The 12,075-nt window shown below is 34.4% G+C and overlaps 2 long non-coding RNA genes across 2 annotated transcripts in view; both read left to right on the top strand.

Annotated features, from left to right (window-relative positions):
* The window catches only part of LOC145516428 (uncharacterized), a 372,999-nt gene that overhangs the window by 117,253 nt on the left and 243,671 nt on the right, over positions 1-12,075 (top strand). The window lies entirely within an intron of this gene.
* On the top strand, positions 5,228-11,173 carry LOC145516430 (uncharacterized). Its single transcript, XR_014061385.1, has 3 exons — positions 5,228-5,600; positions 7,082-7,246; positions 11,055-11,173. It is a non-coding gene; the product is annotated as an uncharacterized LOC145516430 (long non-coding RNA).

The following is a 12,075-nucleotide window of genomic DNA, read 5'->3' as shown; positions in this document are numbered from 1 at the left end:
GAGTGACTATTTAATTGGAATATTTGCTAATAAAATACATTTTACTTTTTATCATTTAACTAGGCATCATGTTATTCAAGTATCCTTCTTGCTATTGATACTTGAATTACTGACCTGAAACAAGACCTTTGCTTAAGTGTTTGGTATTGCCAATGTATTTGTTCACTCATATCACCTTTTTTTTTTCTTTTTCAAAACATTTATTTATAAATTCTTTAAAATAACAATAATAAATCCTCTACATGTGAGTCTAAATAGCACTTCAAACTTTTTATATTAGAGTGTAGTTGATTTACAATGTTGTGTTAGTTGCAAGTGTACAGCAATCTGATTCAGTTATACATATGTCCATTCTGTATCAGATTCTTTTCTCATATAGATTATTATAGGATATCGAGTAGAGTCCCCTGTGCTTAATAGTAGGTCCTTATTGATTATCTATCTTATATGTAGTAGTGCTTCAGTCGTGTCCAACTCTGTGCGACACTATGGACTGTAGCCGGCCAAGGTTCCTCAGTCTGTGGGGATTCTCCAAGGCAAGAATACTGGGGTGGGTTGCCATGCCCTCCTCTAGGGGATCTTTCTGACCCAGGGATTGAACTTGCATCTCTTACATCTCTTGCATTGGCAGACAGGTTCTCTACTTCTGAGCCCCCAGGGAAGCTCATACATATAGCAGTTTGTATGTGTTAATCCCAAGCTCCTAATATATCCCTCCCCCCACCCAACATTTCCCCTTTGGTAAGCATAAGTTTGTTTTCAAAGTCTGGGAGTCTCTTTCTGTTTTAAAAATAAGTTGATGAGTATCATTATTTTTTTAGATTCCACGTATAGATGACATCATATATTTATTTTTCTCTGACTTACTTCACTTAGTATGATAATCTCTAGGTCCATCCATATTGCTGCCAATGGCATTATTTCATTCTTTATAACTGAGTAATATTCCATTATTATGTATACCACATCTTTATTCCTCTTTTGATGGACATTTAGATTGCTACCATGTCTTGGCTATTATAAAACGTGCTGTCATGAACATTGGGCTGTGTATATCTTTTTGAATTATGGTTTTCTTTGGATGCATGCCCAGGAGTGGAATTGTTCTATTTTTAGTATTTTTTACATAAATTTATTTATTTTAATTGAAGGCTAGTTACTTTACAATATTGTATTGGTTTTGCCATACATTGACATGAATCTGCCATGGGTGTACATGTGTTCCCCATCCTGAACCCCCTCCCACCTCCCTCACCATCCCATCCCTCTGGGTCATCCCAGTGCACCAGCCCAGAACACCCTGTATCATGCAATGATTCATTTCACATATGATAATATACATGTTTCAATGCCATTCCCCCAAATTATCCCACCCTCACCCTCTCCCACAGAGTCCAAAAGACTGTTCTATACATCTGTGTCTCTTTTGCTGTCAAACATACAGGGTAATCGTTACCATCTTTCTAAATTCCGTATATATGCATTAGTATACTGTATTGGTGTTTTTCTTTCTGGCTTATTTCACTCTGTATAATAGGCTCCAGTTTCATCCACCTCATTAGAACGGATTCACATGTATTCTTTTTAATGGCTGAGTAATATTCCATTATGTATATGTACCACAGCTTTCTTATCCATTCGTCTGCTGATGGACATCTAGGTTGCTTCCATGTCCTAGTTATTATAAACATTGCTGTGATGAACATTGGTGTACACGTGTCTCTTTCAATTCTGGTTTCCTCTGTGTGTATGTCTAGCAGTGGGATTGCTGGGTCATATGGCAGTTCTATTTCCAGTTTTTTAAGGACTCTCCACACTGTTCTTCATAGTGGCTGTACTAGTTTGCATTCCCACCAACAGTGTAAGAGGGTTCCCTTTTCTCCACACCCTCTCCAGCATTTATTGCTTGTAGACTTTTGGAGAGCAGCCATTCTGACAGGCATGAAATGGTACCTCATTGTGGTTTTGATTTGCATTTCTCTGATAATGAGTGATGTTGAGCATCTTTTCATGTGTTTGTTAGCCATCTGTATGTCTTCTTTGGAGAAATGTATGTTTAGTTCTTTGGCCCACTTTTTGATTGGGTCGTTTATTTTTCTGGAATTGAGCTTCAGGAGTTGCTTGTATATTTTTGAGATTAATTGTTTGTCCGTTGCTTCATTTGCTATTATTTTTTTCCCATTCTGAAGGCTGTCTTTTATCACCTTTATGTTTTAGAACTAGGTTAAAGGAGTAGAGAAATCGTGAGGCATAAAACCAAGTAAAGTCATTCATTTTTATCTCTTGAGAAAAATAAATTATAAGAGGGATGGGATGGGGAGGGAGGTGGGTGGGGGGTCCAGGAAGGGGAACACATGTAAACCCATGGCTGATTCATGTCAATGTATGGCAAAAACTACTACAATATTGTAAAGTAATTAGCCCCCAACTAAAATAAATAAATTTATAAAAAAAATAATAATAAAAAAATAAATAAAAAGGAATGATATCTTATAACATTTGGAAACATTAAAAAAAAAAAAGCGAGTATGGTTATTTGTGGTCTTTTTTTGTTCTTGCTTGTGATTAATTGCCATCTACAATTTAATTGTCTTCTTTAGGCAGATTACCCAAATATAAAATGTTAAAAGTATTTGATTTGGGAGTAGTGTGTAGGAAAGGTTTGTAGGCAGTCCTGTTTTTGGATATCCTAACATAATTAAAATTGTTGTTCACCTCATTTCTTTTATATAATGCCATTGTTTTTCTCATATTTGGGGGATCTTATCTGCTGTTTGTAAAATATAACACTTTTGTGTTACATCATCATGTAGATCTTGATATTTACTGGGTGGATGTTAACAAGTGTATTCTTCTTTCAACACTTAAACCATGGATACATTCAAAAGCAATTGTTATTGCCACTTAGTAAAGCGTATCCTATGGTAGCCATCTTATTCAAATATTATGCACTCCAAGTGTTTTAAAGATAGAATCAAATTCTGACATTGATATTTTAAAAGACTGCAAAATAGGTTTGTTTTTAAGCCACTAGATTTTTTCCTTTAGATTTTAACTGTTGAGTTACTGGTCACTTTTATTTTTAACTATATTAAATAACATATGGTATTTGAAAGTAGATGTATTTTTCAAGCTGTTTCTCTGGTTTCTCAGCAGGTGTATGCACTGAATAATGTACAGAAATAAAAGCTACAATTTGAACCCATGTAAATGTCTAAGGAATATATGAAATTTAAAGAAACAATTATAAAAATAATAGCCTTGTAGAAATTACACGGAGAAGGAAATGGCAACCCACTCCAGTACTCTTGCCGGGAAACTCCCATGGACGGAGGAGCCTGGTGGGCTGCAGTCCATGGGGTCACTAGGGGTCGGACACGACTGAGAGACTTCACTTTCACTTTTCACTTTCATGCATTGGAGAAGGAAATGGCAACCCACTCCAGTGTTCTTGCCTGGAGAATCCCAGGGACGGGGGAGCCTGGTGGGCTACCGTCTATGGGGTCGCACAGAGTCGGACACGACTGAAGTGACTTGGCAGCAGAAATTACAACTTGAAGTGTCAGTACAAGCAGCTGGTTTTGCACAATTAACTGTAACCAATGTACATTTTTTATTCTTAAATGAATATATTAGAAGAAAAGCTGCTAACACATGATCTATGATCCATTTATTTAAAAAATCAGGTATAGAGATGAAAGAAACTGATATAAGTATGTAGCTAGATGACTTTTACATAAATACACACTTGTTTTATCATTACCCATATAAAGATTTTTCTAGCACCCTTTAATTATTTCTCAATCAATAGGTCCCCAACAATGAGGTTCTAATTCTGTAATCTTGACTGTTTTTAAACTTCATATGTTTGGTATCATGGAGTATGTATTATTTGTGTTACTTTTTTCCAACATTGTTGTATGTGTCAACAGTTATTTTTGTGTGTTTGCTTTTATTAATTTACTGTGAGGCATTGCATTGTGTAGATGTTTCATAATTTAGTAATGCATAATACTACTAATGGCCATTTGGGTTATTTTTCCTTTTTGACTGTTTTGAAAAAAATGCTATGAAATTAATTTCATTTTTATGTGTGTTTATGTGTGTGGACATTGGCACTCACTTTTTTTGAGCACATACCTATGAGTATAAATGCTGGGTCATAAAATAGGTGCTTGTTTATTCACTGCCAAAGATTTTTCAAAACTTATTATGTTACTTTTTGCTTCCATCGAGACAATTATAAGATTCCCTGTGACTTCACATTTTATTGAACACTTAATGTTATCACTGTTTAATTATAATTCCAGTGTGTATGTTTGTCCTTCTTACTGTCTGATATGTACTTACTTGGTAAGTACCACCGTGAAACAACTTTTTTTTATTCTTATGAGTCTTTGATGTCCTCTTTCATTATTATTATCCATATTAGATTATTTATACTTTGTTTCATTAATTTATGGGATAAAAATCCAGATAAGAGAATATAATTTACTTGCAATGTAAATATTTTCTCGCTTTCTGGATTATTCCTTCTCTTCATGTGATTTTTGGTGAATAGAAGTTACCAGTTTTAGTGATGTGCAAATTGCCATCTTTTATGTTTATTGCTTTCTGTGATGTGTTTAACAAATGGTTGTGTACTTTGGTCATGTATTCTTCACTCTTACCTCTAAGCTTAATTGTTTTATCACTCTATGTGTATTATTGTATCCAAGTTTAATTTTTGTGTTCAGTGAGATCCAACCTAATTTCCCAGTGAAGATAAAAGTAGAGAAATCAGACCTGAAGTTGGCCCAGACCGGGAGCAAACCAGATGCCCTTCTGCAGTGTCTACTGGAGAAGAGTTGTATGGGTGGGGAACATCTGGATGAGGAAGCCTGGAAAACCCACTTGGACGCACATCAAGGATTGTTCCATCATTGTGGCCCCCGGCAAAAGGCCATCTGCCCATTTTCTGACACAGCAAATGAGGAACAAGGGAGAGATGGATGGGCTGCAGAAAACCAACAAGTATGTGATCAAGCTGTTTGACTAGAGTGTGCATTTAGCTCGGTTCAGCAGTTCACACTGAGGTAGCCAATCTGTGATGTCTAGAGGTACAATGGCCTCTCATAGCTCACATGTCAGTGCTAACCCAGCTCACTGCTAACCACATTCTTAGAGGACACTGAGGGTTCCGAGGTCACCATGGCAATAGTCACTAGGTTATAAGCAGCCTTCGCCTATAGTCCTTGGGCACCTGGAGATGCCTGCAGATGCTGCATACCTTCCCCACTGCAGCCAGAGACACAGGACAGCCCAAGATGTGAGGCCAAGCCTGAGCTCTCCACAATCAACTACAGCAACATGAAGAACTGGAAACACATTTGACAGAGGTGGACCAGCATCCTTACTTGTAAATCATGAGGTTACAATGGGAGATAATAAGAGCAACATGATGTCCCATTGTTCCCTCACTCCAATAAGGATTTCCATTCTTAAAAAAAAATAATATCAAAGTTAATTTTTTTTTTCATGAAGAAATGCACTTTCGCAAGGACCATTTATTAAAAAGACTGCCATTCCCCTGGTGAACTGCAGTGGCCACTTTGCCACAGGTCAGGCCAGTATATATGTGCCAATCACTTTCTGGAATGTCTATTCTGTTGAACCTATCTTTTGTCTGTGCTTCTGTCAGTATATCTTTATATTTAGATTTGAAATGTGATGATATATGCCCACTTTTTGTTTTCTTCTTTTTCAAAAATTCCTTGTTTCGGGAGGGCACTTTGCATTTTCTAATAAAAAAATCAGAACTATATTACCATTCACACACTCTTTCACACATGGAGAGACTGGTTATGCTTAGAATGAAAATCAACTTGGAGAGAAGAGACCTTTTAAATTCTTGAGTCTTCTAACTCATGATACAGTATATCTCACCATTAATTTTGGCCTTTTTAGTTTCTCAGAGCAAGAATTTTTAGGTTTCATTGTGTGTAACTGGGAAATTTTTGTTAGATTTATGTTGTAAACATTTATATATAAATGACCCATTAGTAGTCAGAAGAGCATTGTGTAAAATCACTGGAAAAAGAAATAGAACTCTTTATAACACATATGTCAGTAACTTAGGTAAGCAATGATTTAAGCAAACTAAGAAACCTGAGAGATTCATTCATACAAAATAACACTTTCTCCAGTAACCTGTCCATTTAGAGAGGTAGGAAAGTGATCATATTTATCTCAGGAGAGGAATATGTGACACTTCAGAGACCATACCAAGAATCTTGGGTTTCACATTGTTTAACACCAATGCATGGACGTTTCTTTAGGCTCCCCATAGATTCTTAAAGGAACTGTGACATTAAAACCCATAGGTGAGTAAATTATTCTAACTGGCCATTTCAAGATGCAAATACTTTGTGAGTAATGGGGAGGGAACAAGTGTATTCCCTGTTACCCTAGTTTACCTCTGTGCTGAATCAGTAAGACTGAATCTGATGTCCCCTCCAGGTTATTTCTCATTTGAACAAATTGATATTCTCTATCAAGTAAAGAACCACAAAAATTTCTAGTGAACAGCCAAGGTGATGACTTTTAGAGAAGGATGTATCTTTCTCAGACTTCGATATGTTGCAACAATGTGCTAGTCCCATTACTAACATGGTGTGCAAGCACTGGGAGTAGAGAAGCTTTTAAGCATAGTTGATAAAAGCTCTGCGAACGTTAGTGAAAACAAAACAGCACCTTAGAAAACAAACCAGTGTATCTCAAATAGTCATTCTTATGGCTTCTTATTTTCCTGTGCTTATCTGTGGAAATATGATAGCATGCAGAAATTGCTTAACTAAAGAAATGCAACAGAATTTTAAACTAATGGGTATGTTGTGCTATGCTTTAACTTAATGATGTGGCATTTTTTGGACTATCCCACTTTATATGTAAATTTCTCTAACCCTTGTAAATGGAGAACCTCATATAGACTATGAAACATCATTGTGCAGCATAAAAATTATATCAAAATGGTTTTTCTTGATGACATGCATCCATTAGAAGGAAACCATAAAAATGTTATAAACATATTTGAATCTTCTAGGTGATGATTTCTCTTGACAAGCTAATGTGCTGTGCTATGAGGGGAAATGGAGTAATATTGTTGAAAAGAAAAGAATGATTTTAGTATCTTTTTTTGCCAAGAAAATCTCAAGAAAAACAGTACATTCTCCAAAATCCCTGCTGTTAAGGTAGTCCCTTGAGAATTGTAAGTTGTCATGTTATATTTTTTACCCATTCTTTCTAGACTGATAGAAAGTATATTTATGGAGACGCAATTTTCTTAAATCTTCATTTAAGAAGTGCAAATTTTCTAAGATCATCACTACTTCCATAATAAATTATTTTTGCATGATTTTTTTTAATAATTCAAATAATAGTTTTGATGAACTGAAAAATTTTAAATACATGTGTGAATTTCCTATGGATAGCATCTTAAAATATCCTATATTTACTTAATTTTTAGAAGAAGGCATACATACAGGATTTAGTGTAGCATTTATACATTATAAATCCTTGAAATTTTAAATGCTTAGAGTCCTGATAAATAATTCAGAAATCATTCAGGTTTTTGTCATTTAAATATTCAAATTCTAGGTATAGACTCAGCTAAAACTGAAGATTGCTAAGTCTATTAATCATCCTGTGTGGGAAATATTAGATTTTTTAACAAAAAAACTCAACTTTCCATTCACTTCATAATTCTGAGGAGAAAAATAAAAGAAAAAAGGAATGGTATATATGACAAGTGTCTACTCACGATATTGCAAAGTTTAATTCAACATGATTCTAGACACATTTTTCACAAATTTAGATAGTTAGCAAAGAAATACAGTAGTGGCTTCCAATTTTGGAAACATTAGAGCCTGATCAAAATAGATATTTATTAGAAGCACAAAAAGTCTGACTATTCTAGCTCGTTTAAATAGTTATTAAATGCATCACAGAATTGATTTGCTCAAGAAGACTTTAAATCCAGAGATAACAGGTGATGAACCAATGAAATGTGATGGTTTGAATTATATATTAATGATCAATGCCTAGAATCCGAGACAGTTGGGAGAATTGTGTCTATACCAGGGAGGCTCAGTAGTCAAAATTAAGATCATGGCATAAAACCAAGCTTTTAGAAGTTTCACACTAATTGCCAAAGGAACTGAAGATCAGAAATCAAATAAATAAGCCCAAATGAAATAACATATTCTGGAAAGCCCAAATGAAATAACATAGTCTCTTAAATCTAAAGTTAGTCATAGCATGCAACAGAGTTGAAAATATACATATGTACATGCAAACACACACGCATGTTATAAACTTGTTAGGAATTAACTCCGAAATACATCACATAATGACATAGAGTCCAAATGTCTACTGAACATAAAGATAAGAATTCTCAAGGTGGGTAGCTGTTTTACAAATCAGTTCTAAGATGATAAGACCCCAGTGGCACATAGCATGAAGAAAAAAGATAAAAAGGAAGACAGAGAAAGGAAAAAGGAAAGCAAGAGAGAAGTATGCAGGGGAAAGAGAGACATGAAAAGAAAAATGTAAAGGTTTCTTGAAATCTGTTTCTGTCTACAATTTGTTGTGTATCAATATGCAATTGAAAGAAATTTAAAATAGAAAACAATCTTTTAGAAAATTAGTTGTACAAACTATACAAATGAAAATAGTTCTAACGTATAGAATCTGAGGTATAAGAGATATGAAAATTTACAACTATTTTTATTTGAATAACTTAGAGAAGTAAACAGATTTTACTTCAGTATAAAATAATAAAACACTAAGATAGATATAACCAAATAGTTAACTTAAAACTAAAATTTAGCACATAGGCAAAGAGTTAAAAAAAATAGGTGTGAAGGAATTATCATTGTAAATATATTTGTGGAAAGCATTCTGAATATAACACAGAGATTTGAATAGAATTGTTTTCAAAGAAATTAAGGGACACGATGATAAAATAAGAAAGCCCAAAGTAGGTCTTTTAGGAGATTCAGAATAAGAAAGTTCAAGAAAGAATGGGAATAGATAATGACTAAAGTTTTCTGGAACAGATGAATGTCCTAGTTGATTGATCATTGTGAACAACACCAACAAAAACAAAAAAATCCATGAAAGTAAAATAACACCAGAAATGTGTAATAAAGTAGAAATTGCTGCTGCTGCTAAGTCACTTCAGTCGTGTCCGACTCTGTGCGACCCCATAGACGGTAGCCCACCAGGCTCTGCCGTCCCTGGGATTCTCCAGGCAAGAACACTGGAGTGGGTTGCCATTTCCTTCTCCATTGCATGAAAGTGAAAAGTGAAAATGAAGTCGCTCAGCTGTGTCCGACCCTTAGCGACCCCATGGACTGCAGCCTACCAGGCTCCTCCGTCCATGGGATTTTCCAGGCAAGAGTACTGGAGTGGGATGCCATTGCTTTCTCTGAAAGTAGAAATTATTAGAGGCAAAAAGATCTTATGATTTTTAAAAGTAACCAAAGAGGGGAAGAAAATAGATTACCTACAAATGACAAAACATTAAAGTGAAAAAGAATTTTCATAAATCAGCAACAAAAAAAATATAATTGTATGTTTCGAAGACTGAGATAAAACAAATGTCATATTGCAGTTTTGCATCTAGCTCAACTGTCTCCATTAATAAGAAAAAAATAGGAGAAAAATTTTGCTGCTAACAATTACTCAATGAGAAATAGCAAGGATAAATTGAAAAGAAAGAACTTACAGGAAGAAAGGGGAATTAAGTATTATTGAAGCAGTAAATGGTAACTACATGGACAATCATGAAAAATAACTGAATACATAAAAACATGTATTAGTAATATATATTAATAAAGCAAAAACTGACATAGTTTTAGGCAGCAATAACACGGGCACTAATAAAGAATAAAATTTAAATTAAAATGCTTTCATTTCTCAGTGCTGCTTGTTGAGTAGAAAGATAATAGCCTGAAAGTGTGCTCAGTGCGTAAAGGTAAACACTAAAAGAACAACATTAGACATAAAACTGTAGAAAACTAGATAAAGGAAGAAAATGAGAAAAATTTAAAAAGGGGAAATGTATGCTATACATAACACAAAATAGTAATATAAAAACAAGCATATATATTAATAATCACAATTCTATAAGCCTATTAAATGATTTTTAAAAACACTGCAAAAGTAGTGTTTTTACATGCTTGCTCAGCTCTAATTTTTTTGCTCTTCTTGATGACAAACAAGACTCAACGAAGCTTGCTCTGTCTGCACAGTTTAATTATGTTATTCTAATAAAGGATTCTTAGTTTCCCTTCCTCTAATGGAAGCTTATATATATGAAGAAATGCAGTGTACCAAATCAATCTGAGATTTTGCAGCTATAGGCCCTTTTCCATACTCCAACTTTTTTTCACTGAATTTGGAATTCCATTCTCATTGGATGCTCTTATGGATTAAAAGATCACTGTAATTAGAATTGGGCCATTTGCATTTATATTGATTGTATCTTTTGCTTTGGGTATATTCTTGAGACCCATACATGCAGAGGCAACTTATACTCAGCATCATAAAAATGAACAGGTTTGAATAGTTTTAGGAACTGTGTTATCAAAGTAATTAATATTTCAAAATTAACAATTACTTTTCGTTCTTTGTTGCTTTTTCTAGAACAATAAATATCTATATGCCTCGGATTTTTCCCAGGGTAATTACTGTACTGAACAAACAAGGCCAGTATGTATGAATAGAAACTGTTCATTCATACATATTTGTGTTTGGTTGATAAAGAAAGAAAAAGAAGAAACTGTTTCAGAGTTTTCTGCCCGTCAATATACTTAATTGGAATTCTGTGATATTAATCAGTCTTCCTATGTTTACTATTAAATCCTGGTAGTATTGCTTCATCATAGGCTCAAATAATTAACATTTATTAAATTGATTTTCTTCGACATAATTGTCTTCATTCATTCTCTTTTCTCTTTCTGGAAAATATCCAGCCTCTTAATATATCAGGAAAATGTGTATTTCTTTTTCAGATGACTGCTCAAGTATCATCTCTTCCTGCTTCAGTATATCTATGAACTTTGATGGTTGTGAACTTTAGATGGTTCATGAAAAAGTTTTCAAAGGGATTAATAAACTCTTATTATCTGGGTACTCTAATATCCACTTACTTCTTATTTTCCTTGTCACTTTTAGTCTCTCATGGAAAGTACTGATAGATATGTTCAAGAAGGAAGGCACTGTATTAAAGCAGAAAAGTTGTTTATATCATAATTCATATGGAAAATGTACCATATTAAGAGTCTCTCTCTACTGTCCACCGTGCTTGGAAACATTTTGTGTATGGCATATATACTAATTAAAATAAGATATATTTTATATGGCCTACATGTGGGAAAATAAAATCTATTAAACATGATAGTGAGTAAAAACATTAAGCTTAAGGAATTATTCAGGAAGAATATGGAAGAAAATACTATTTTAATGACACGAAGAGACGGAAGAGCCACTATGCAGCTTGATTAGCTTTACTGCAGAAAATAGGGCATGAGATCATGTAGGGGAATGTTTAATTTATAGAGGGCTTAGAATTTACACATGACTTTGAGCAAACTCCAAGAGATAGTCAAGGACAAGGGAAGCTTGGTGTACTGCATTCCATGGGGTCACAAAGAGTCAGACACGACTTAGCGACTGAACAACAACATAGCTGAAATTGCTTCAGACGTTGAACATGCCTGGCCATTTTCCCCACTGATGTGGTTTCAATAAATATAAATAAAGAAGAAGCAACCTCCATTTTCTTCTCAGAGGCAATCACACGTCAAAGGCAATGGAAAGATGCCATTGGAGGCAGTTGTCCATGCTATCTTTGAGGCAATGGTGGTTGAGTGCTCTGAAACATTGCTGCTCCCCACTCATGCCTCCTATCCAGCTTGCTAACAATTTGACTGACATTTCATGTGTGACCATAGCCTCACGTAATTTAAATCTCAAAATAACTCAATATGTCAGGCATTAACTAATTTTCTATAAATTTAAAATTAATGTATC

This window comes from Giraffa tippelskirchi, chromosome 8, assembly GCF_054371585.1.
Source record: "Giraffa tippelskirchi isolate mGirTip1 chromosome 8, T2T-mGirTip1v1.2.pri, whole genome shotgun sequence".
In the NCBI taxonomy this organism is placed as follows: Eukaryota; Metazoa; Chordata; class Mammalia; order Artiodactyla; family Giraffidae; genus Giraffa; species Giraffa tippelskirchi.
The sequence above is the reverse complement of the archived record's forward strand: the minus strand, read 5'-3'. Positions and strand labels throughout refer to the sequence as shown.